The sequence below is a fragment of the Triturus cristatus genome, chromosome 6 (assembly GCF_964204655.1).
Source record: "Triturus cristatus chromosome 6, aTriCri1.1, whole genome shotgun sequence".
Classification (NCBI taxonomy): Eukaryota; Metazoa; Chordata; class Amphibia; order Caudata; family Salamandridae; genus Triturus; species Triturus cristatus.
This window is the reverse complement of record NC_140589.1, coordinates 1,466,574,424-1,466,597,646: the sequence shown is the minus strand read 5'-3', so window position 1 is coordinate 1,466,597,646 and position 23,223 is coordinate 1,466,574,424. Positions and strand designations below refer to the sequence as shown.

Sequence of the window (23,223 nt, the reverse complement as noted above, 5' to 3'; positions counted from 1 at the left end):
GCCCGACGCTGTTCAACGTCTACATGGCACCACTAGCACGCATCGTCTGACAGCACGACCTCAACATAATCTCCTACGCCGACGACACGCAGCTGATCCTCTCCCTCACCAAGGACCCTCTCACCACCAAATCCAACCTCCACCAGGGAATGAAGGCCGTCGCCGACTGGATGAAGGAAAGCCGTCTTAAGCTGAACTCAGACAAGACGGAGATCCTCATCCTCGGGCCCAACCCCTCAGCGTGGTACGACTCCTGGTGGCCCGGATCACTGGGGACACCCCTGGCCTGTACCAACAACGCACGCAACCTGGGAGTCATCCTCGACTCACAACTCACCATGACCAAACAAGTCAATGCAGTCTCCTCCACCTGCTTCAACACCCTCCGCATGCTCCGTAAGATCTACAGATGGATCCCGATAAACACGAGGAAAACAGTCACCCAGGCCCTAGTCAGCAGCAGACTTGACTACGGAAACGCCCTGTACGCCAGAGCCTCGTCCAAGCTAATCGACAGACTGCAAAGAATCCAGAACGCATCTGCACGCCTAATCCTCGACATCCCGCACCGCGACCCCATCACCCCACACCTGAGGAACCTGCACTGGCTCCCCGTCGACAGAAGAATCTCCTTCAAGCTCCTGGTCCACGCACACAAGGCACTCCAAAAAAACGCCCCTGCCTATCTCAACAGTCGACTCTCCTTCTACGTACCCAACAGGAAACTCTGCTCCGCTGACCACGCCCTGGCAACGGTCCCGCGCATCCGCAGAACCACATCCGGAGGCAGGTCCTTCTCCCGCCGCGCCGCTAAGACCTGGAACACCCTCCCCCTCAACCTACGACAAACCGAAGACCTGCTGACCTTCAGAAGACGACTCAAGACCTGGCTCTTCGACCAGTAGCAGCAGCACCCCCCCGCCCCCCCTCAGCGCCTTGAAACCCTCACGGGTAAGTAGTGCGCTTTACAAATGATTTGATTGATTGATTGATTGAAGAACAGCGGTGCAGTACCAAAATGATTTCCACTCAAATGCTCCTACAAGTTAGATGCCAATAACATTCCATTTGCTCAGATTCCTGGAGTAGGGGATAGAGTAATTACAAACATGGATTGTAGGTTAGGTTTAATTCTAGCAGCACACGAAGGCATAGGTTCTGCTCATGCAGGAGTTACGGCTACTGTTTCTTTATTGAAACAGTGCTATTGGTGGCCTGGTTTAACAAAGCAGACTAAAGACTACATCTTGAAATGCGGCATCTATCAGCAGATGAAAGGTTCCACCGTAACAAGTCTAGTGCAGACACCATTGTTAATAGATGACAAACCACTAGCGTGTGTCTACCTAGACCACTGCGGCCCATTGAAAAGAGATGGGGCTAAAAGGTAGATCATGTTAGCAGTGGACGTGGCGTTTAGCTCTAGGGCTTACAAGGAGGCCATGGGAAGTTTGGGTGTGGCATTGCAGTACTCATCTCAGTACCATCCCGAGGGAAATTCGGTAGTGGAGAGAAAAACTAGACTTAAAGCAATCTGTAACAGCTAGAGTATTAGGCACGGGCGAAAGTTGGGTAAAACATCTTTATGGAGTCCAGCGGGCTCTTAACAACATGTCAATAAGTTCTCTAGGGGGGTCACTCCATATGAGGTCATGTTTGGGACAAGAATGTGGGTACCTGATCTTGATTGGGAAGGCGCAGTGGCGGAGAAAAACCCTTTTGATATCCATGAACGTTTGCCTGTTTTACAGGAACTAAATGAATCCAGGACAAAACAAAGTAATGTCCACCTGAAGCAGACACCACTGGGGAAGTCAAATCAGTTACGGCAAGACCTGTCTGGATCCCGAAAGTCGGGATCTGGTCAGAGAGAAAATAGCGGACAAGAAAGAATTTTGACCATCCTACAGAAAACCTGTACCGGTCCTAGCAGTGAAGGAACAAGAACTGTACTTCTACCTCCTCTTGCCGGAAAAAAAGGAAAAAAGATTTGTCTCAATTGACTTAATCAAACCACACTATGTGGCCGATATTAAGCAGTAGGCCACGTGGACTCCAAAGTAGCAGACGCCCTCCTCTCGCTACAATTCAAGAAGTTCAAACGGAAAGACTCATCACGTTCGAAGAGTCACCTGTACGGAATGAAGGACTATGCAACAATGCTATGGAACTAGTTCCCCTTGAACCCGAAGTTCAACTTCAAAATGAAACTCAACATAACAAACAAGTTGCTATTCGACCAAATACAGATGTATACGGCAACATGCCTCAACAAGAGCAAAGTACGATTTCAACAAATCCTGATGCAATTCCAACAATTGATCGAACTGCTCCTGGCTACTTCATTAACTTTGATATGTTTTCTTTGGATCGAAGTGAACCTGAAACTACACCAGCCCAGAAAACACGCAAGCAGCAAGTTAAAGACTTTTTGAACTTTCTTAGAAAGACTTACCTGGTATCACCATGGGTAGAACTATGGGTAACTTCCGGGTTTCTTTTTTTTCTTTTCGGGTTAAGCTTAGTGATAGTTTTTAACATGCTTATTAGTGGACAATACGTTCGGCAAAGCTCTGCTGCCCAAGAAGTGAACTTAATTTTAAAACAACATCAATCATCTCATTGAGAACAAAGAGACTTGTCATCAGTGAACATTACAGCAGTTCCTGTACCGGATGGTATCGTTTGGGACAAGGTTGATTTCGATATATTTGGCCCGTCAGAAATTAAAAAAATTCCACATTTATTTAAAATATCATTAAGTGATATCATTACCTCATGTACATTTTTCGATGATTGGGATTCTGAAACTGTTAATAACGTTGTCTGATTTAGAAAAATCTGCTGCATTTTCTAATAGTGAAAGATTGGAGAGCTCAGCAGATTACGAATCAATGTATTGTTACCAGCATTATTGTGATCATTTTTTGCATAAATCTGCTAAACCTAGAAATGTGTTCACATACCACCAGTGGGAACATTGTCCAACACCGCGAAAGGGCAGTTCAAAAACATTTGCACAAAAGTTTCCATATTTTTCAGGGTTAAATATTTCTGAACCAGCATTTACTCTGCATCCTTTAATGCCCAGTTGTCTGTACAAGGTTGCGACTTATGGAAAGACACCATAGACTTAAAATCTGTCAGGGGTACTAGGGAATGGCAAGTTCACGGAACAGAAGCTTTATTTAGAGCATGCCTCATCCCTCAGCAGCTCATGTTTTCGAACAAGACAGTACAACAGACGTCTTGCCTAGGACTAGCCAAGAACAAAGATTTGAACACACCTCGACTGCCAACACCATCACTGACCAAGGGTAATGAAACATCACAAGAAGGGGTTACATTAGATTACATCATACAATACAATAGATCAGATCCCTATTGAAAGAAATGGTTTATTTGGCCCACAGACACCAATAGCTGTCAGGAAAGATTCATGGGTAGGACCAAAGGGTTCAGTATCCATAGGCCAGATCCACGCTGTGTACAGAGAGAACGTCCAGGGGTAGTGATATCCTACAGTGTTGGGAAGTTGTGCCTTGATTGGCTAAAAACCTCAACACTCACAAAGGTGAAGCAGCACTTATCCTTACTCACACAAGACATGGATCTTAGGGATTTTTTACTCGGTCCCAGGAAGCCACGTCAGGAACGTTTCATATATGCTGGCATTTATGCCGTCTCCAATGAAATTTGGAAAATATTCCAACAAGAGGCCGCAGAGAGAATACGGGAAATAGACCGTATTAACTTGGGGAAATCTCTAGCAGTGGTAGATAATGGGTTAACAACATTGAATTCCAGGATATATTCCTTAGGCAACATTGTATCTTCTGCGATAGACATACTAGAACAAGATTTGGCCATCTTACAGCATGGGCAATGTCAGTTAGGTTCTATTATGTTGTTGAGCTGGACACTGCAATCTTTGCGTGCAGGCTATGTGCCTTGGCGTTTTATCAACAGTAAGTCTCTGTTTTCTGAATACAATCTAACAGATAAACAGATAGAAATGGCGCAAAGGGGAGCAAAATATACAATGCTACGTATCGAAAAACTGGATAGATTACCATTTACAGTGGCAGAGTCACCGTCCACAGAAAGGCTAATCCATGGCCGCATAACTCTACCGGTCACTACTTTTCAGTTTCAATATTGCCTTGAACAAAAGCAGGCAGGTAAATATGAAAAAATGGGTAAGGAATACATTTGGGAATCTTGGGTATTACCATACAGATTTCGGTGCTGGAGTGGGGATTGAGAAGTGTTTCTAAGTGATACAAACTGTGAGAACGCTTTAAGTGTATCACTCATATGTCAGGATATTATGCTGGACCGGGCTTGTAATGGTTCTGTAGTAAACTTGTCCTGTCATCTGAGGGGTGCCCCAGCTGCTGTGATTACTCCAGCTTTCGGGCTACTTTGGAATGGGAGTTACTTGATGCTGAACAGTCAAGGCTGCTGTGGAATGCTCCCGGGCATCGCATATCTGGTAACCGTGAGCTCCAGGGTTACTTGTTGTATGCAAGTATTTTTTCCACCGACACATACAGTCAGGGAGGTGCTGTTAAGGCCTTCACTGAATGTTTCTTTAATACGGTTTGATACTCTAGGCAGAATGAAAGCCATGCTTTTACAGAAGTCTGTGCCCTTAACCTCCGCTCGAGAGACTTTTGATCTCGAGATCGCAAGGTCTTCAGCTGAGATACAGGCGCTTATCCATACAAACTGCCCTTTCCATTTCATAGAAATGGTAAATCATATCTTTAACATGTCTGATACGACCGGCATTATCCACCTATTTAAGACCATAGGTTCTGGACTTCTAAGCACCTTTCAGACGGTACTTGGAGTTATACCAAGCTTCATACACTTCATATTTGGAAGCATCTTTGGAGGACTTCCGCAGATCCTATTTCTAATAGCAGGTATCCTGATTGTCTTCTATCTGCTATGCAATGGACGTCCCAGTCACCAAGGAGATGGAAAAAGCGCTCATGGAGCGGAAATACTGTGACCGAATGGTACAACATCTAGGCATGCTTTGCCTAAGAGAACTAAGTGCATCTTGGTTCCCGTCATTTCAACCAGTCTGGATTGGCTGCATCTTACCTGTACTCGATGCCTGTTTTGCGGAGAAGAATGCGTGTTAGACCTTTGTTTAACACTCCCATCATGTGCGCAGCCGGACTTGAATGCTCTACTGGACCCGATAACGGCCCATGTTCTGCACTGTCCTCAGCGTATTCCATTGTTGATGGCGGCATTCCTTGAACCGCCACATGTTGTAACTGCACCTGTTGGTATGGACACCGGCTCCTCCAGTGACACCCAGGCTTTGGATGGCACACAGGCTGACCCAGCACCTGCTGTGGACAGCGTGAACATCATCTGTGCTTAATTGACGTACTCTGCGAGGTGTTATAGGGGCCGTCCACTGCGGAAGCAAGCAACTAAAATGTTGTGTCTACCAGCCAGGACACATAAACAATTGACTCATTTTGGCTCGTTGTGTGCTGGAAGAAGATTTGCCCTTTAATAACAAGCTCAATTTGGAACTCAGATACAAAATTTACATTCCTTTTCATTTATTAGGGTATAAATGGCTTTCTAATGCTTATAATAGTTCAGACTATAAAAAAGGACACTTTTTAGAGCTAGGGCCTGCAAAACTATTTTATTTTCTCTTTTTACATTTTTAAGTCTTTTTGAAATGTTTTGACGTTTTTAAACATTTTGAGCTAAAGAAATGTTTTTAACACTTTGTGTGTACCAATGTCTAATTAGAATGGTAGTGCACTTTGAGGTTACATATGTCGTCCAGTCGTAAGAGGAGTGGGTGTTATATTCCATATAGGTACCCTATATAGGCGCAGGTAACAATGCAACATTTCACCTATATCCTTCCCTACATTACATACATAACGGTTCATAGGGACTGACCTTTCACCTAGATACAACACTGCATTCAGAACACAGGTTTTTCCCTAGTTTGAAACTCATACATTATGCATGAGGCTTCTTGGAAGCACAGCAGGACAAACATCTCCGGTACAATATCTATGTATAAAGTTCAAGCCCAACGTCATCCTTTAGGCCGACACAGTAACACAGCAAGGTAGGACCCCTGGGGAGACCTGTGGGTATATATACATCATGTCTTGCTTAGGCAGACTAAGGAGACCGTGACTTCCCGGCTGACACACTGACCAGAAACGCTGAGGTTCCTGCATGCAGATATTCCAGCTCGCAGTGGTCTAACATTCCTTGCGGGCTGTCCAACTCGAGACCAGGACGGGGTCCCATATTCTCTCCTTTCTCAGGTAATGGGGTTGACTAGACCTTAGAGGGATTCTTGGCATAACACCTACACCAATGCTAGGTACATTTCGGTACATCTAGTTAGGGAGACATTGTAGGAGTACGCACTTTCTTATCATGTGTTTTATGTACTTGTATATATTCATGATTACTGCAAATGGTAGAACTGTACTATCCCTTTACTTTTGTAGTACTGCTGATCATATATCTCCGCTACTGTTACAGCAAATCTATTTTACACTAGACTAACAGCTGTTCAATAAATTCTTATTGAAACGCCCAGACTGTTTATTCTGTGTATCTCTGAGACAAACTAAGTGAACACGAGTGACTGAGCGAAAAGTAGTATATTTCCAAGATCCTGAGGGATCAGGGTTGTCAGGTCAAGTCAAGGAAAGCTTTATTCAATTGTTATTGTACCAATCATAAAAGCACATATACATCAGAAAAATTCATATAAAATTTACAGTGTATTTAAAATGTCATAAAACCATACAGATACGAATGCTTTATTTAAAGCCAGCTATTCACTGCAAAGGAGGTGCCCAGGGGTTACAGGGCATCAAATATCATATGTTTCCGCTGCAGGATAGCCTTCTTTAGAAATGTTGCTACTCTCCACACAATGTGTTCGTCTTCCAAGAGCTGCAGCCAGATAAAAGCTGGAGGACATTGCCTTACACCTTGACGTCTTAAAAGTGGAAGTATCCACACTTTCCTCAACTCTTCATAAAATTTACAAAAAAACATTAAGTGAATCGTGGACTGCTCAGAATGTTTGTCGCAGAAGCAAAGTGACAAGTTACATGACCAATCATTCATAAATGGTGGTGTCATTATTCTGTGGACATTACCCAATCTAAATCTTGTCAGAAGCATCCTATTGAAGGCTCCTGGTACAAATAGTAGGTAGGGCTCCATTCGTATACATGAGAGCGTTAGCTGGTGTTGCATGACGCTAGGTTTCACCATTTCCTCTGCCATTCTCAGGGAGCCCAATAATTGTAAACCCTCCATTCTCAATGTCTTTCTCGACACGGCTAACATAGTGATGGGATTCGTAAAATATTCCGGATGGCCTAGGTCCTTCGTGAAATTACATATAAAGTTAATCCAAGGGATCTTTAAGGCCCCGTCCAGACCCAAACTATCCTTCATAATATCTCTATTTAACTTTGTCTGCTCCTTGGTCTAGATCCTATGCCACAGGAGTACTGGTTCCAATCTAATTAGGTCAAAAATAAAAGAAAGACCCAGCTCCTCGTGGCAAACAAAGGAGGACGTACTCAGAGGAGCAGACAAAATGTACCGCAAGAAGGAATTTTCCACCTGCTGCAGTGGGAGGGTATTGACAAAGCCCCAGACTCCTGTCCCATACATGGCGGCTGTGATGCACTTTGCTTTAAATATTTGCAAAAGTTCCCCATGCGGCTTCTTCCCGAATTTTTCAGCAAAGGATGCTAGGGCTGTAGATGATCTGGTAAATGCGATTTTTTTTTTTTTTTTGTTGAAACGTTTTTTATTGTTTTCCAAATCAACAGCTCAACAAACATCCCCCTGCCTCCACCCGTCCAGGAAGTACCACATATTTATCATCCAGACCAATTATCCAGGAGAGGGAACAACCTTCCCACCCAGTCCCCTACCCCCCCCCTCCCCCACCCTATGTCAGTGTGCCCCCGTCCCTTACCCCTCTTCCGATGCGCCCCTCCTCCCTGATAAATAAGATACAGGAGCCCAACCTCTCCCTAAGCAAACAGAGCCTTCCCTCATGCGGAGCCAAGGTGCGGGCGGCCAGGGCCTACCGCCAGTCCCCTTCTACTCCCCGCTCCCCGCTACCTCCTGCCTGTCAGATGTGCTCTCCCCTTCCCCAGCATCAGACATCAACCCCTGAAGTGGTAAATGCAAGCTTTTTAGTAGTTATCGTTTGGGACCAGGTGTCATTCTGATGGAATAGAATGCCGAGATACGAGAAGTTCCTTGTTGTGGCTAACTTATTGCCATCCAGAAACATTTCCCTTACTCTCTGAATCCTTTTGCCGCATTTCATAACAAAAGTTTTAGAAACATTAATACTAAGTCCCAAATCTTTAATGAAGTCATTGAAGCTGTCTAGGACCCTCTGTAGGCCATTTTGTGTCCGCGCCATTAAAACCGCATCGTCTGCATATAGAAGGGCTGGAATAGGTCGCCCTCCAGCTTGAGAGAAATCTTGTCCCTGCCTGATCAGTGCTTCGCCAAGGCCATTTATATACAAATTAAAAAGGAAAGGGGCCAGGACACAACCCTGCCTAACCCCTCTCCTGATGGGGAATGAATCAGTGCGCTCCCCTGCTATGCCATAGCGAATACTGGCTGAGGCTCCATTCTACAACTGTTGCAATAACGCTATTATATTTGGGACAACCCCTACTGCTACGAGAACCTCCCATAGCCTCCCATGCCTTACGGAGTTGAAGGCCGCGGTGAGGTCCACGAACACCAAAAACAGACAGACTTTTTTTGCTTTGGTATATTTGCCATTCAAAATAGACAGATTTAGGCTTTGTTCTGTAGTACCTAGCCTTTCTCGAAAGCCATACTGTAGGTCGGACAATACCTGGTTGTCTTCTAACCAGTCTTGCAAGTGCTCCAAAACAATGCGGCCCACCACTTTTACCATTGAGTCGAGAAGGAAAATTGGTCTATAGCACCCCGGGTCGTGGCGATCACCTTTTTTCAATATTGGGATAATTATTGATTCCACCCAAGACTTTGGTATTGATGTTCTAAATCTGGCATTTATGACTTGAGTTAATATGGTACCCCAGAGGGAGATATTAGATTTGAATAGATCGACCGGCACTCGGTCTGGTCCCGGGGCCTTGCCCCCCAAACTATTGGAGAGCGCTCTATTTACCTCATCCAGTGTAACTTGCAACTCTACACTATCTAGCTGAGCTGTGGTGGTAGGGAGCTGTTGTGGATCAGAAGTTCCTTGCCCATTATAAACCTTGGTATAATGGTTAATCCATGCCTCCTCCGAAATTGCGATCTCAATTGTTGGTCCGTTACCGTCTGATAGAAAAGGAGCCCTTACTGCCCTTCAAAATGCTGTGCTATCTTTCAATAAAGCCACTGTGTGAAGAGTTTCCCAAGCTTCCTGTCTCAAGATACGTTTTCTATCCGTGATGGCCCGCTTGTACTCTAATCTAGCCTGTCTCATCCGGTCTGGGGATCTAGGTTGCCTATGCAACTCCTGTTTCAGGTTAGTGTGTGCTTGTGTGCAATGTTTATCAAACAACCCTTGTTCTTTATGATTATTACGGTGTTTCGCAGATAATAAACTACTGATCTTATTACATATAGCTAAAACAGAATGTACAATGCTATCACTGGGGGATGTTTCATTCATACAGATGTCAAAAGATGATTTACTATTCTTAAGTAGTTTAGTAATTACCGCCACAGGGTCCACTTTGGACCATCGTATAGAATATCCATTAGTTCGGCTCAATTCAAGGTTGCCTGTTATTGGATGATTTTGTTTGACCTTCTTAGGTTTGTGTGGAGGATATGTAACCTTCAGACAAAGCAGAAAGTGGTCACTCATTGGATTGTCACTAACCTTGAAAGAAGAGACCCTGGGTGCAAATGAGCATGAAACTAACATAAAATCGATTGTGGACGCTAATCCTCTTACATCGCATGGGTACAGGGGGGGTTAGATGGTCATTCACAAAGCCCAAGTCGTTAGCATACACAATCTCGTTAAACAAATCCCCCAGCGGCGTGTGACAGAAGTGAGTGTTACGCACCCCACCATCATTCTCAAATCCACATGTTCTGATATCAACAGTTACATATTGAACAGTTAAAATCCCCCATCAATATAATCATACAATCTTTGCAGATATTTAGCAAAGTCGCCGAACCACAATGCTAACTTCCCCAGGTGGCACATTGTTATAGAAATTAGCCAAAACTATACGTTGATTAGTGCCCAAAGAGAATTCAAAAGTATGATAATAGGGGTCCCCCGCACCAAAGGCTATATTTTCAATTACCAAGCTATTTGAAATATAAGTAGAGTACGCCCTTAGGTCTGCCTCCTAAACCCTTTATTCCTTGGGTGTTAAACGTCTTAAAACCATTGTTGTGGATTGGGTCCAGGGACCATGTTTCCGGCAGTCCCAATATATCAACATTTGCTATGACCTCACACCAGGCGGGATCTTGGGTTTTTGAGCGCAGCCCCGCAATATTCCATGAGGTAATCCTCCAAGTGGGGTCCATGGGGATGGGCAAAAGACTAGTTGGCAACACACCTGAGGGGAACATCTGATCCAAACCTCCTGTCTCCCGTGGGCTAATACAATGAACACATGGGGCTGGTCGCTGATCCAGGGATACTGGGTCACCATCCCTTAGTATTGGGTCAGATTTAAACTGCATATATGGTACTCTTTTCACTCGATTGCTACAATCTGAGCTGACTACTTCTAAAAAAAACTCTTCTCGATCCAAAACTACCTCCACACCCGGTTCTAACTGCTGGTTATTATGAGTTCAAAAACAACAGTTGATGGACAGAATGCAGAACAATGTCATACATTCACGCCAGTACAGAGATCTGGGCCTAAATCCATCGTTTTTTTGCTCACCATGCCATTCCAGTTTGAACCCAGCCATATGCAAATCAGTCTTGACCCTGTGCCTCATGGGAACAGTCCAGCCCGAACTGCCAAGCCAGGTCCTCCCTGGACTGGAACCAAGCATCCTAGGACCGGTTTTGGGGTTTCACCCCTCCTCAACCAGGATAGCTGGAATCCAGTGGCACAGTGAGCCCGGGACCCACCTCTGGGCATACCCGGCAGACTTAGGGCAAGGAAACGTATATAGGTCAATGCATACTTTTATGTTACTTGATAATATGCTATTTGTATCTACAAATGTTTCACTACTGAAATATTAGGAACATATACAATAAATATAAATATAAATCAATAACGAGAAAAAAATTAAAACTAAAATCCTTCCTACCTTCCCCCAAAAAAGTATGAGTATACACAAGAAATTGGCTTCATATACAGCAGCACTTGAAATTTGGTTTTTCAAACCAAACATGTACATATGGGACTTTAATACTACTTTATATATCTCTTTATTATCTTCCATATACGTGTATATATTTCTATGTAGCTATGTATCTATATATTTGTTACTCTGCTTCTAATGTTAAAAAATACATTAAAAACAGTGACATTAATCAAATAAAATAAACTCTTCAACTCTCTCCAATTCACTGCTCTGTCTCAACCAAACCACTTTCATTATATCCTTTACCTCCACTCTGACGTATCCAAACTTCATTGTACCTCCGTTATCTCTCTAATAACCCTTCCAGACTCTTCTTTCCTCTATCCCCCTTTTGAATAATCCAATACGTCATTGTACCACTATGATCTCCCTGTCTAAACCATTCCCTCCTCTGACTCCTTCCAAACCTCCTTTACTACTTCGATCTCCTAAATAAAACTTTCTAGACTCTTCATTCCTCTATACCTCCTTTTATCTTATTCAAGCCAACTAACAAACTCACGTGTCCCCCATGCAAATTAACAACTTACATTTCCCTATACTAATCCATCACTAATTCACTTTGGGTTCCAGAGTAGTGTGCAACTTGTCCAAAAGTGCTTTAACGCCTCATCAGGGCTAGTAAGCGCTATATAAATACAATTACAGGTGAAGGTGCATAACTGCCATGTGCATTCCACTGTGATAAACAAACAGTTCACATTTATCCATAGAGACCCTCGGCTACCTTCTCATCCACAAGAATAAGAGGTTAAAGCTCATACTTTGTTGAAGAAAACCCCCAAAATCAAGTCAGTAATTTCTGAGACTATAGAGGAGCCTCGGACGAGCCACTGTTTGGTACCCACTTTCTCCATTATGGAGAGGAGGAAAACTATCCCAAGCAGCACAGCAGTAGTCTTATCTTAAAAGGGGGAATTTGGCAGTTGGCACACCCAATCAAATTACCGTGCCTTTACTGTGAGTGACACTCGGGTATTGGGTCTCACTCACCGTAAAAGTTCAAAAACCAGGTCGTCCACTGCAAAAATTCCTGGTGGACTAAATGAGCTCTTTTGCTACACAGACTGCTCAACCAGGATCACTGCAACATGACTGATAATCTCACTGAAGTAGAGGGTCTCCGCTGTTTTACAGTGGCCATGTCTCAGGTTCTTTAGACCATGGTCTCTCATCTCACCACAACGAGATGGTAACTGGAGGACAGAGTTAAGGATGCAGAGGTGGGTGCCTGCCGACATTATTTCAGAGTTAATCGAATCCTGGAGGAAGTGGATGGAACATGCCCTGAACCGTTCCCACTCCAGTTTGGCTACAACCCTGGATGCCCTCTGAAGACTTCATTATGCTTTGTTATTGAGAGATACACCATGTGCTGTCGCCTAGCTCTCCCCCTGGTGCCCAACCCCATGATTGCAGGGTCGCTTAAGTGTATGGACCATGATAAATTCTCTATGCAGCCTGCAGTGCGGGGAAGGTGTTGTTCGACTCTACTGCAGGGATGCTTTTACTAGACTATTCATGCTTGATTGAGCAGCACAGACTATCCTTTTTAGTGGTCAAGCAAAATTGTGTGCTGTGAGGTTTTGACTGTTTTGCTCTATTCCGTGCAGTTCAAGTTCTGATTTTGGGAAAAGAACCATTTCTTTGATATGTCAGAGGTTGCCCATTTGGACTGGATGGAGGAGAGGGAGTTTTTTGCAGGCCCATTGGAGAATTGAATTGAATTGAAGGGACACTTATAAAGCGCATGGCTACCCTAGAGCATCCCAGCGCTACAGCAACTCCCAGGCCAAGTGGACAAATTAAGGGAACAGAAAAGTTTTTAGACATTTGCGAAACAGCATGTAGTTGGATTCAGATCGAATAGTCAATGGGAGGCCGTTCCAAAGCTTTGCAGCGTTGTAGCCAAAACACCGTCCTCCACTACGCATTAGTTTTACAGTTGGTACTAAGGCCAGGTGTTTATTTTCTGATCTCAAAGATCGAGTTGGGCAATACAACTGAATAAGAGATCGAACAACTGGGGTTCCCTTGTTGGAAAGTGCCTTGTGGGCAATGCACAAGGCCTTGAAATGGATCCTCTGGGGAACCGGCAGCCAGTGGAGTGCTGCCAGAGATGGTTTGGCAGAGATCCACCTGGCAGAATTGGTGAGAAGTCGTTCTGCGCAGTTCTGAATAACTTGAAGTCTGTTAATGGCGGCCACAGGGGCTCCTAGGTATAGCACATTCGCGTAGTCCAGGTGTGATAAAATCAGCGCCTGGACAACTGTTTTCCTAACTGTAGGGGGAAGAAAAAGGAGAATCTTCCTTAGCATTCTGCTCAGTCCGAAGCAGCTGGCAGCTACCTTATTTGCTTGATTCTTGAAATTCAGCTCATGGTCGATCCAAACTCCTAAGCTCTTAATTTGTGTTTTTGGAATCGGGGGGGGCCAAGACAGTTCGGCCAGCAGGGGGCTATCGACGATGGAGGGCAGTTTCCAAGAAACATAAGTTCCGTCTTGTCCCCATTAAGTTTTAGATAAGAAGCATCCATCCACTTTGAGACTTCTTGCAGACACAGCATGAGATTGGGAGCAGACTTATTTTCTTGGCTGAATGATACCACTAACTGGGTATCATCTGCATACGTCACGACCGGAATTCCATGGGGAATCACCAATTCGGCAAGGGGACTCATGTACACATTAAAAAGGGTGGGACTCAGGGACGAGCCCTGAGGCACCCCACAGCCCAAAAGTAGTGGTTCAGAAGTGGCATTCCCATCGAAGACCACAAATGAGCAGTCCTCGAGGTAGGACTGTATCCACTTTAAAGCCAAATCAGTGATTCCAAGGCTTTTAATTCTTTGAATCAGAAGTTGATGGTTCACGGTATCGAAGGCTGCGCTGAGATCCAATAAAATTAATGCAACGCAGCCTCCGTTATCCGTGATCCTTCTTAAACTTTCCGTCACAACTAGCAAAGCTGTTTCGGTACTTTGTTGGGCTCTGAAGCCTGTCTGAGTTGGATGGAAGCAGTTGTTGGTTTCCAAGAAGGACGCAATCGTAGTATTAACATATTTTTCTGCCAGTTTACCAATACTTGACAGTAGTGAAATAGGGCGGTAGTTAGACAGTGTCTCAGGGTCCAAGTTGGGTTTTTTCAATAAGGCTCTGACCATAGCTTGTTTCCATAGGAGAGGAACAGAACCAGATTCTAGGGAGGTATTAATAACTTCAAGAACAGTTGGAGCAATGGTTTCAAAAACTCGTTTTAAGATGGACAAGGGGCAACGTCAGACGGGGCTCCAGATTTAACCTGGTTAAAAATCTTCTGAAGAATCGGTAAATTAATAGGGGGGAAAAAACTCGAGTTGATTAATGACAACACGTGTAGGGGGTATTACCTGTGGTTCTGCGCCAGTGGAGAAGGATTGGTAGATAGCCTGAATTTTTTTTGTTAAAGAATTCAGCAATTAAATTACAATGATGAGAGCTATCTTTATCATTGCTAGGGGGAGCGGGGGGGGGGGTAAGGAGGGATTTGGTGATTTTAAAAATTTCACGGGGGCTATTTTCAGCTAAAAGAATTTCTTTTTCATAGAAAGCACATTTTGCTAGTTTTATTTCATCTTTATAGCTTCTAATTGCACTTCTATAGTCCTTCTTCCTATCAGCTGTCGGTGATTTCCTCCAACAGCGTTCTAACTGCTTGGCGGTTTGTCTGAGGGCACGTAACTTGGGTGTGTACCATAAGTTATGATGACCCCCTCTTTTTTTATGAATGACTTTTTTGGGTAGAACCATATCCAATGAGGATTGTAGCCAGTTATTGAGTTGGTCATTAGCAATTACTGGATTAGAGTTTAGTCTAGGAACAGTTTCTTCTAGGTGCTTTGACCAGGAATCGTATGACAGTTTTCCCCAGGGTCATACTGACTTGGTAATTTTTTTTACCCTTAAATCAGCTCCTTGGATTGTCCATGAGAAGGGGATCAATAAATGGTCTGACCAGGGAAGAGGAATAGGATCAGCCACCATTAGATTAGAGGTGTTCGAAAAGATGGAGTCAAGAGTGTGCCCTTTATTATGGGTAGGGTTATTGTTCAATTGCTTTAAGTCCAATACTCCAAGGCCTTCCGTCATCTCCACTACTAATGGGAGAGAGACTTTATCTAAATGGAGATTAAAGTCTCCAAGAAGTGTAAAATTCGGGAGTGAACTAGCCAGGCTTACAATCTTGTCGAGAAGATGTTTACAAAAATTGCCTGCCGCACCGGGGGGGCGATAAACTAAAATGCCGGAAAACGTATTCACCTGGGATAAGCTAATCGTGAAGAAGATACTTTCGCAGTTAACTAATGGACTAGGTGTGGTGCGACATTTAAGACTATCTTTATAAATGATAGCTAGGCCTCCTCCTCTGCCTGTGGTCCTGTCGAGCCTAGATATAGTGTAGCCTGGAGGTAATGCTTGAACGATCCATGGACCCCCCTCTTCGTTCAGCCAAGTTTCTGTCAAGAAAAGTAAGTCAGGCCTTTCCTCCTCCAACAACAGGCAGATTTCATTTGCATGTTTGGTGAGAGACCGACAATTTAGAAGAAACATTGTGATCTTGTTCGAACCGGTAAGTACCTCTGGTACGTCGGGGGTCACATCTAGTTCATACTTACATACTAGACATGTGTTCGTGAGTTTCTCAGGTTGCAAAATATGTGCACACTGCAAAATCGGTTTGGGTCTTATAGATGTAAGCTCTGTAGAGGAGTAAATCAGAGGATTGCTGGCCGGAGGACCAGGGATTATGGCCCCTGGGCCCGGACAGGCGCGGACGGGCGCAGACGGGCTTGCCTTAGGCGCGCCAGTGGCGCGCGTCCACTGCGCGGTCGCGTCATCAGTCCTAAAATAGCGGAAGTAAGTGACACGGGCGTAGGCAGCAGCAACAACTAGAGCGCTACCCTTCCTGTTTGGGAGCGTGAAGGTGGCAAGTGCTAAGTGCAAAAAGGCAAGTTGGCAATTTAAAATTATAAAATTCCCCTCAGGAGCATTGAACACAGCTCCTCCGCCCCACAGACAAATAAAATACAGTACAAGTGTCGGCTATATCATTTGTCAGATACCTGGTCTAAAGAGTGCTGCTGCGCGGTCGCGTCATCAGTCCTAAAATAGCGGAAGTACGTGGAGACAGCGTGATACGTGTTGGTGGCATCCCCCAAAGAAAAAAGTGGTCAAATAAGTTGTCCCTGCTGTGCCACAAGTAATTCTGTGACCAATATCCGTAATGATTCTAGAGAAATTGATGATGAGAGATTCTCAGCGGTGATTGCAACTTTAGAGAGGCTGCAATTGCCGCCAAAAGAATTACTTTAGTGTTTTGCATTTCAGAATCCGTTGTGCTCTCTTCTAGTGTTTTTTGCTTTCATCTCTCTAATCTTATGTCTTCATTCCTATACTGTTGAGTCTGAATGATTCTGGCCTCTCTCTCCTCTTTGCCTCACCTCCACACCATGCACCCGTGGGCAGGGGCAAGGGTGACCCATCCCCACTTGAAATATGGTCATGCCATTTATATCTCAGTGGCATATTCTACCTACTTAATATCTTATAATTCAGGGCTGTTTGGTGAGGTTGGGAGTTGGTCTACTTCGCACACTCAAGGTTTTCACTCCTTATTTAGATCCGTGTTATTCAAAGGTGATATGTGCATCTGCGGGGGCCGAAGTATAGAGGGTGGTGAAATGTTTTGTTTGGAGTTTGAAGTTGTTGTTGTGACAGTGTACTAATACTAGATGCTAGAGTTCACATGACTGGGACTGGAGGCATAGCAATGCGCCTAGTAGCGACATGGTTTCCTTTGTAATAGAACCTCCCTCCGCAGCCAAGTTGAAACTACCTGACATCTTTCACCGTTACATCAGACCCTATGGAGGTCAAGCTGCAGCACGCTGCTCAAAATCGTATCTACCACGTTATCCATGCATGTTAATGCTTCAATTATATTATCCAACATGTCCTCCTCTTCCAAGAAACACATCTAATGGGCACTACTGAAATTTCTTGGGGCTATATGGTTACATCAACGTTTTTAATTCGGTGTTCATGAGAGGATCAAGGTGGGTGGCAAACTTACTTCTCCAAAGGCGATGTCTGTGGAGCACACAGATGAGTAAGGTGATAATTACAAGTTACAGACAGGCCCTTGGTTTTTTAAACTCCTTACTAAGGGAATCCTACTAAGGAAACCCTACAGGTATTGGGCAGTTGATTAGCAGACCTTCCCCATGGGCTCGCAGTAGTAGTTTGAGATTTCAATGGTATTGTGGATGGAAACTTTGATGTTTAATGGTCTTGTGCTATTAGAACTCAAAGAAATAATGTGCTTTGCAATTGGTTTACCTCTCTCGACATGTGCAACACATTGTGGAACCTGCACCAGAGGAGAGGTCCAGGGTTCTTTGTATTCACCTTCTCACCACTCGTTTTTCCACGCTATCCTTTTCCTCAAGCCATTGAACTGTTGTGGCCTATTTAATCACTCTGTCGTGGAGCTGTTCGGCAATCAAATGCTTACTGGTGCACATGGAACTTGCCACTTGAATGTGTGGTAGAGAAAGCAAAAGACACACGTGGGTCCTGGGCTCACTGTGCCACTGGAATCAAGCTATCCTGGCTAAAGAGGGGTGAAACCCCGAAACTGGTCCTAGGATGCTTGTTTCCGGTCCAGGGAGGACCTGGCTTGGCAGTTCGGGCTGGACTTCCCATGAGGCACAGGGTCAAGACTGATTTGCATATGGCCAGGTCTAAACTGGGGTGGCATGGTGAGCAAAAGAATGATGGATTTAACCCAGATCTCTTGACTGGGGGTGAATGTTTTGATTTGTTCTGCATTCCGTCCATCAATTGTGTGTCTTTTGGTTATTATGAGTTAGTCAATATCTTCCAGGTTATTGAGGGTCTCAAAACGGTTGTTAATCGGGACAGCAAAGCTGTACCGCAATGTCCCTGCTATAAAACCCTGCTCTTGGGGAAATCACAGGGTTCTAGGAGGTTGGTAGAAGAAACCCAATGGAACAACACGTATCCCATTACTCCTAACCGGCCAATTGCCCACCCTATCTAAAATTATTCGAGTTAAGGCTGGAGATCTAAAAGATAGCACAACACAGTCGCCAGGCAGGGTTTTATTAGATAATCCAACCCACCCAATTCGTCGTGCCATCTTGAATTCCGTGAAAAGTTTTGAATTCAGCCATGCTTTTCCGCTTAATAAATGCAAGGCATTATTTCGCAGGGTAGACCAATGTTCAGCCTCTCCTTCTGGTAATGGGGGAACATTTACCAATATTACTGAATACGGTGTGGCTTCTGGCGGAAGATGCAAGTTTCCTAGACCCTGTGAGCTACCTTGGACGGGCAATTGAATACCCATCCTGGCTTGATTGTGAGCCCTTTCTCTTAGCAATGAACCTTCCCTACCTATTGACACCCATTCAGATTCAGATGTACTATTAACGTGCCCTTGGGATCTGCCCTGAGCAGGATTGGGAGCCTCCTGTCGTGTTACCCTAACTGGTACTGATTTTGAGCTCCGGTGTGCAAATTATTCAGGGTTGCTTGATGTAACATGGGGGATCGGCTTGTTATGTAATGGTGGATCGCTGAGTAAGATATTACCCTGGGTTTGTTCTATCCCATGAACATCTCTATTAGCAGGAGTAGGGGCTATAGAGCTACCTGATGGACCATTCACCCCTCGCTCCTGGGAAGGAATTAATATGACTCACCATACTATCCAATCTGCCCTCTATGTTTTCTAACCGGGTATATAGAGGCTTTAAAAGGGACAAGAATGTTTCCTTCAACCTCTCCCAGAATACCCCTTGGTCGCATGCTATGGGTCTACTAATTGCACTACTCGCATTAGGGGAGCGAGCAAGCTCCTGATTTAACTGGCTCACATCAGCCGTGGCTTCACGTCCACAAGTTTTTTGTCTAGTGGAACCCTGCCCCTTTCTCTTCTTCGTAGGGGGAGTGACAACCCTCGTTTGGCTAGTTCTCTTTTTTTGGGCCCTGGTGTTAACAATAGGTCTAGATGGACCCACGTGAGGCAGCTGGATGACAGGGGGGTTAGGGTTTTCTCTAGTTATTTCTGGAGAGTGGGACAAAGTAGCTACTTTCGGGTTGGATACTTGAGACTTATTAGCATCCTGTGTGATCGATACTAAGTGAGGCGGGGCTACTAATGGGTCTAGGGACAGTCTACGTTCTGTCAGGACAATATCGTGCATTAGGGCGGACTCAGCTCTTGTCAGAAATGCGTCTAGCGTGCCCACGACTCCCTTCCTTGCTGGCATCTTGCATTTGCTCATAACGTACCCAGAAAATATCGGAATGAATAGAGGACGAACCCGTAGACACAATTAGACCAGATATCAGTAGGGTTACAAGAAAACTCAAACAGCAGAAATGAAATAAAATGTCAGTAACCTGGCCCGGGCCGGGCTCTTTCGGTCTCTGACGGGCGCGTCTTGGCCCGCTCTGCATCCACACGCATGTCCCGCGCAGCAGGTTTTCCCGCGTTAGTTGTAGCGCTTCTGTGCCCGTGACTCCTCCTCACTGGGACCGGCAGGCAGGGACCAGGTGCAAATTACCAGGCTCACAAGGAAGGGCTCCCGCTTCACCGGTTCTCCCGCGTTAGTTGTAGCGCTCCTGCGCCCGTGACTCGTCACTGGGACCGGAAGGCAGGGACCAGGTGCAAATTACCAGGTTCACAAGGAAGGGCTCCCGCTTCACCGGTTCTCCCGCGTTAGTTGTAGCGCTCCTGCGCTGGTGACTCCTCCTCACTGGGACCGGCAGGCAGGGACCAGGTGCAAATTACCAGGTTCACAAGGAAGGGCTCCTATATTGTTTCCCTGATCCTACGGGATCAAGGCTGTCATGTTCTGGGGTTTTCAGAAACTAGTTTCTCCCTGATAAAAGGAGATTCTAGTGGCACTGTGAGCTAGCTGATGCAAACAGGCTAACATATCTGGTGGGGGTGCTCGGGACGAGTCTGCCACCAAACCCATACTTTATGTTATCCGAACGTGCAGATCCTGGATAGGATATATGGGGACTACATGACAGAGGTATGCACATACATGCTTTTAAGTTTCCTCTAATTTGGCTAGACCTGGAGTATGCTAAGTGTGTGACATTTAAATGGCTAATCTTTATGGGCATTTTTAAACCTTTGTAGTACGTGATGTTTTGCTAGCTGTCCAGTCTGAATACAGGTTTGAATATTACCCTCCCCCCCCCTTTTTCTTTTCTTCTTTTTTCTTTGGACAATCGTAGACACATCCTTTGTCCAATATGGCGCCATATATGGTGTTGAACCACCGAACCTAGACACTAAATGTAGAACAGGAATTCCAAATTAGGTACCCCAGTTCAGTCTGACCATATGGGGCGCGCTGATCCCCTAAAGAAAACCAGGATATATAGAGTTACTCTTTCAATGTCTTGAGGATAATTCTAGATTTAGCTATTGGGTAGCGTGCCAACATGCATTTCTCTCTCTACTCTGAGATGACTGCTCTATGTTGTTTTTCTGGGATATCCGTTTTTGACTTCATTACTTTACCTACAGATTTGTGCTTACCTACGGCACACTGAAGAAACTATACCGTGTACTGCATTGTGACGATTCTTCACAACTATCTATCACAAGGTAGGTTTTTGACTTCTCAACTTTTCTCGTTTCTACCTCTTTCGTTTCCCATCTGTTTCTTGTTTTGTTAAAAATCTTTGCTTTCCTTTCTATTTGCACATATGTTACTATTGTCACGTTATAACATCTCGGGTGCGCATTCTCTTTGTGAAGCCTACTTAGGAACCTCTTCTTTCTTCTTTCTCTTTCTTTGGCACCTCTTTTCTTGACACTTGCACATAAGGTGTCTGACGGTGCACGGGTTTTTTTGCGCCATCCGGTGTGTGCATGTGCACATGGCTGGTTCACCATGAGTATGAATACATCTGTCTATGGCTTGTGAGACAGTACTACTCTTGTTTATGAGTTTTATTTTAAATTTGCAGCCTTGAAAAAGTTGTCTTACGACGAAACACGTGCCGGCTGTTGCCTAAGTTGGACTCTTGGAATAAAAAATATGGAACTATCCTTTTGTCTCTTTGTACTCATTGCGGCATGCTGCTGAACGTAATTGAAAGGACCCAATAGAGCCACGGACCTTGATACCTTTTCATTTAGTGGTGCTCTGAACATTCTTTCTAAATGTTTGTGTATGGCTTTCTCCCTACATATGACACTACTTGATTGACATAGTGTCAATCAAGTGTTTTCATTGAGCACGCCAACTCTACGTATGAATGTTAAAATTTCTTGAATTTATGTTTGTGCTAGCAATATGACCACCATTGTCATCCTTTCTGTTCGTTTACTATTAAGCATTTGTTGTACACACACAGTCAATAAATGATTCACACGCTCTATAAGAAATCTGAGACCAATTAATAAAAATAAAGTTGATTTTTATAGAACTTTAGACACCAAGAGCTTTAGAATATCTTTATTGCATTTAGTGACATCAATTTTAGAAGAAAAATAGGAAAGCCATTCAAATAACGGTTCTGAGGCATGCGCCTCAAACTCTACAATGTTTACCTATGGGAGGGAAAACAAATGTAGCAAAACGGTACTTGCAGCCGGAGTTAAGGGGTTCCCTTTGACACTTAAGGTGCTAGGAGGTCAAGGTCCAAAGTACCACCAGCAGTTTCAGTTTACCTGCCCTGGTGTGTCCAGGTGCAGAGGTGCTGGTCGGAATCGTAGCCTCGTGCTCTACACCGTTAAAGTCAATGGGATTTAAAACAAAGGTTGCAATGGGGGACTAGAGCATAAGTCTGTCTTAACCCAAAGGGGGGGCTCAGGTTCTGGGGACCCCTAGGTCAAGGCGATGCAGTCAGAAGTCGTGAACTCGGGCTGGGGGGCTCAGGTGCAGAGGTGCTTGGCTGGCTGGCTGGCCACGTGCATTTGAGGCTGACACTGTTGTCAGTAGATCTCCAGAGGGGAGAAAATTAAAACAGCTGGGCTACTCCGTTTGTGGTTCTCTTCTGCCCTGAAGTCCCTCAATGTGCAGGAAGGCTTCCAATGTGGTGATATCCGGGCTGGATGAAGAACAAGCCTTGACTGGTGCAAGTGCCCCGGTACTCAGGGAATTTGTGCAGGGGGGCTCCTGGAGGGCCTAGTGACTCAAAACTCAGCAGATAGATGCGGCTGACCTCCTAGAGCCACAAAAGCCTCCTGCTGAAGTGTTGCTCCCTTTGTGGGCTCAATTGTCAACAATACTGTGGACCGGGTGGATGCGGTCGGTGCATGCAGATGCAGGGGAGGTGGCTCTTCCACCCCAAGGGAGAAGCTAGATGGTTGTCAAAGTGCTGGATAGTCCTCCATGTAGTCCTCAAGGATTTCACCATCACCCTCCCTGGACCTCTCTAGCAACCTATTTCTCATCCCCCTATAATTTCCCTCTCTCTCTCCTCCTAACTTCCGGAACTCACACTCCTCGGACCCCTCCACTAAAAACGGTGAACCCCAATCCCTGCCACCTACTTATCACACCCCTCCCATGACCTCCCCTCTTCCTGACCCCCCAACCTCTCTCCACCCCTTCCAAACACTCACGTATGCCACCGTCCTTTCCCTTCAATCCCCTAACTCAACTCCTTACCCCCCTCCCCTTCCCCATCCCGAACACCCTCTTCTCCTCCCCAACCCCCCTATCCTGCCCCATCAGGCCCTCCCAACTCTGCCTCAAAATCCTTAATCCCAACCCCCGATAAA

At 45.0% G+C, this 23,223-nt stretch overlaps 2 long non-coding RNA genes across 3 annotated transcripts in view; one reads left to right on the top strand and one right to left on the bottom strand.

The window, feature by feature from the left end:
- The window catches only part of LOC146821551 (uncharacterized), a 675,073-nt gene that overhangs the window by 482,177 nt on the left and 169,673 nt on the right, over window positions 1-23,223 (bottom strand). The window lies entirely within an intron of this gene.
- LOC146821552 (uncharacterized) lies at window positions 20,396-21,524 on the top strand. The gene is made up of 3 exons (XR_014963185.1): window positions 20,396-20,512; window positions 21,016-21,096; window positions 21,462-21,524. It is a non-coding gene; the product is annotated as an uncharacterized LOC146821552 (long non-coding RNA).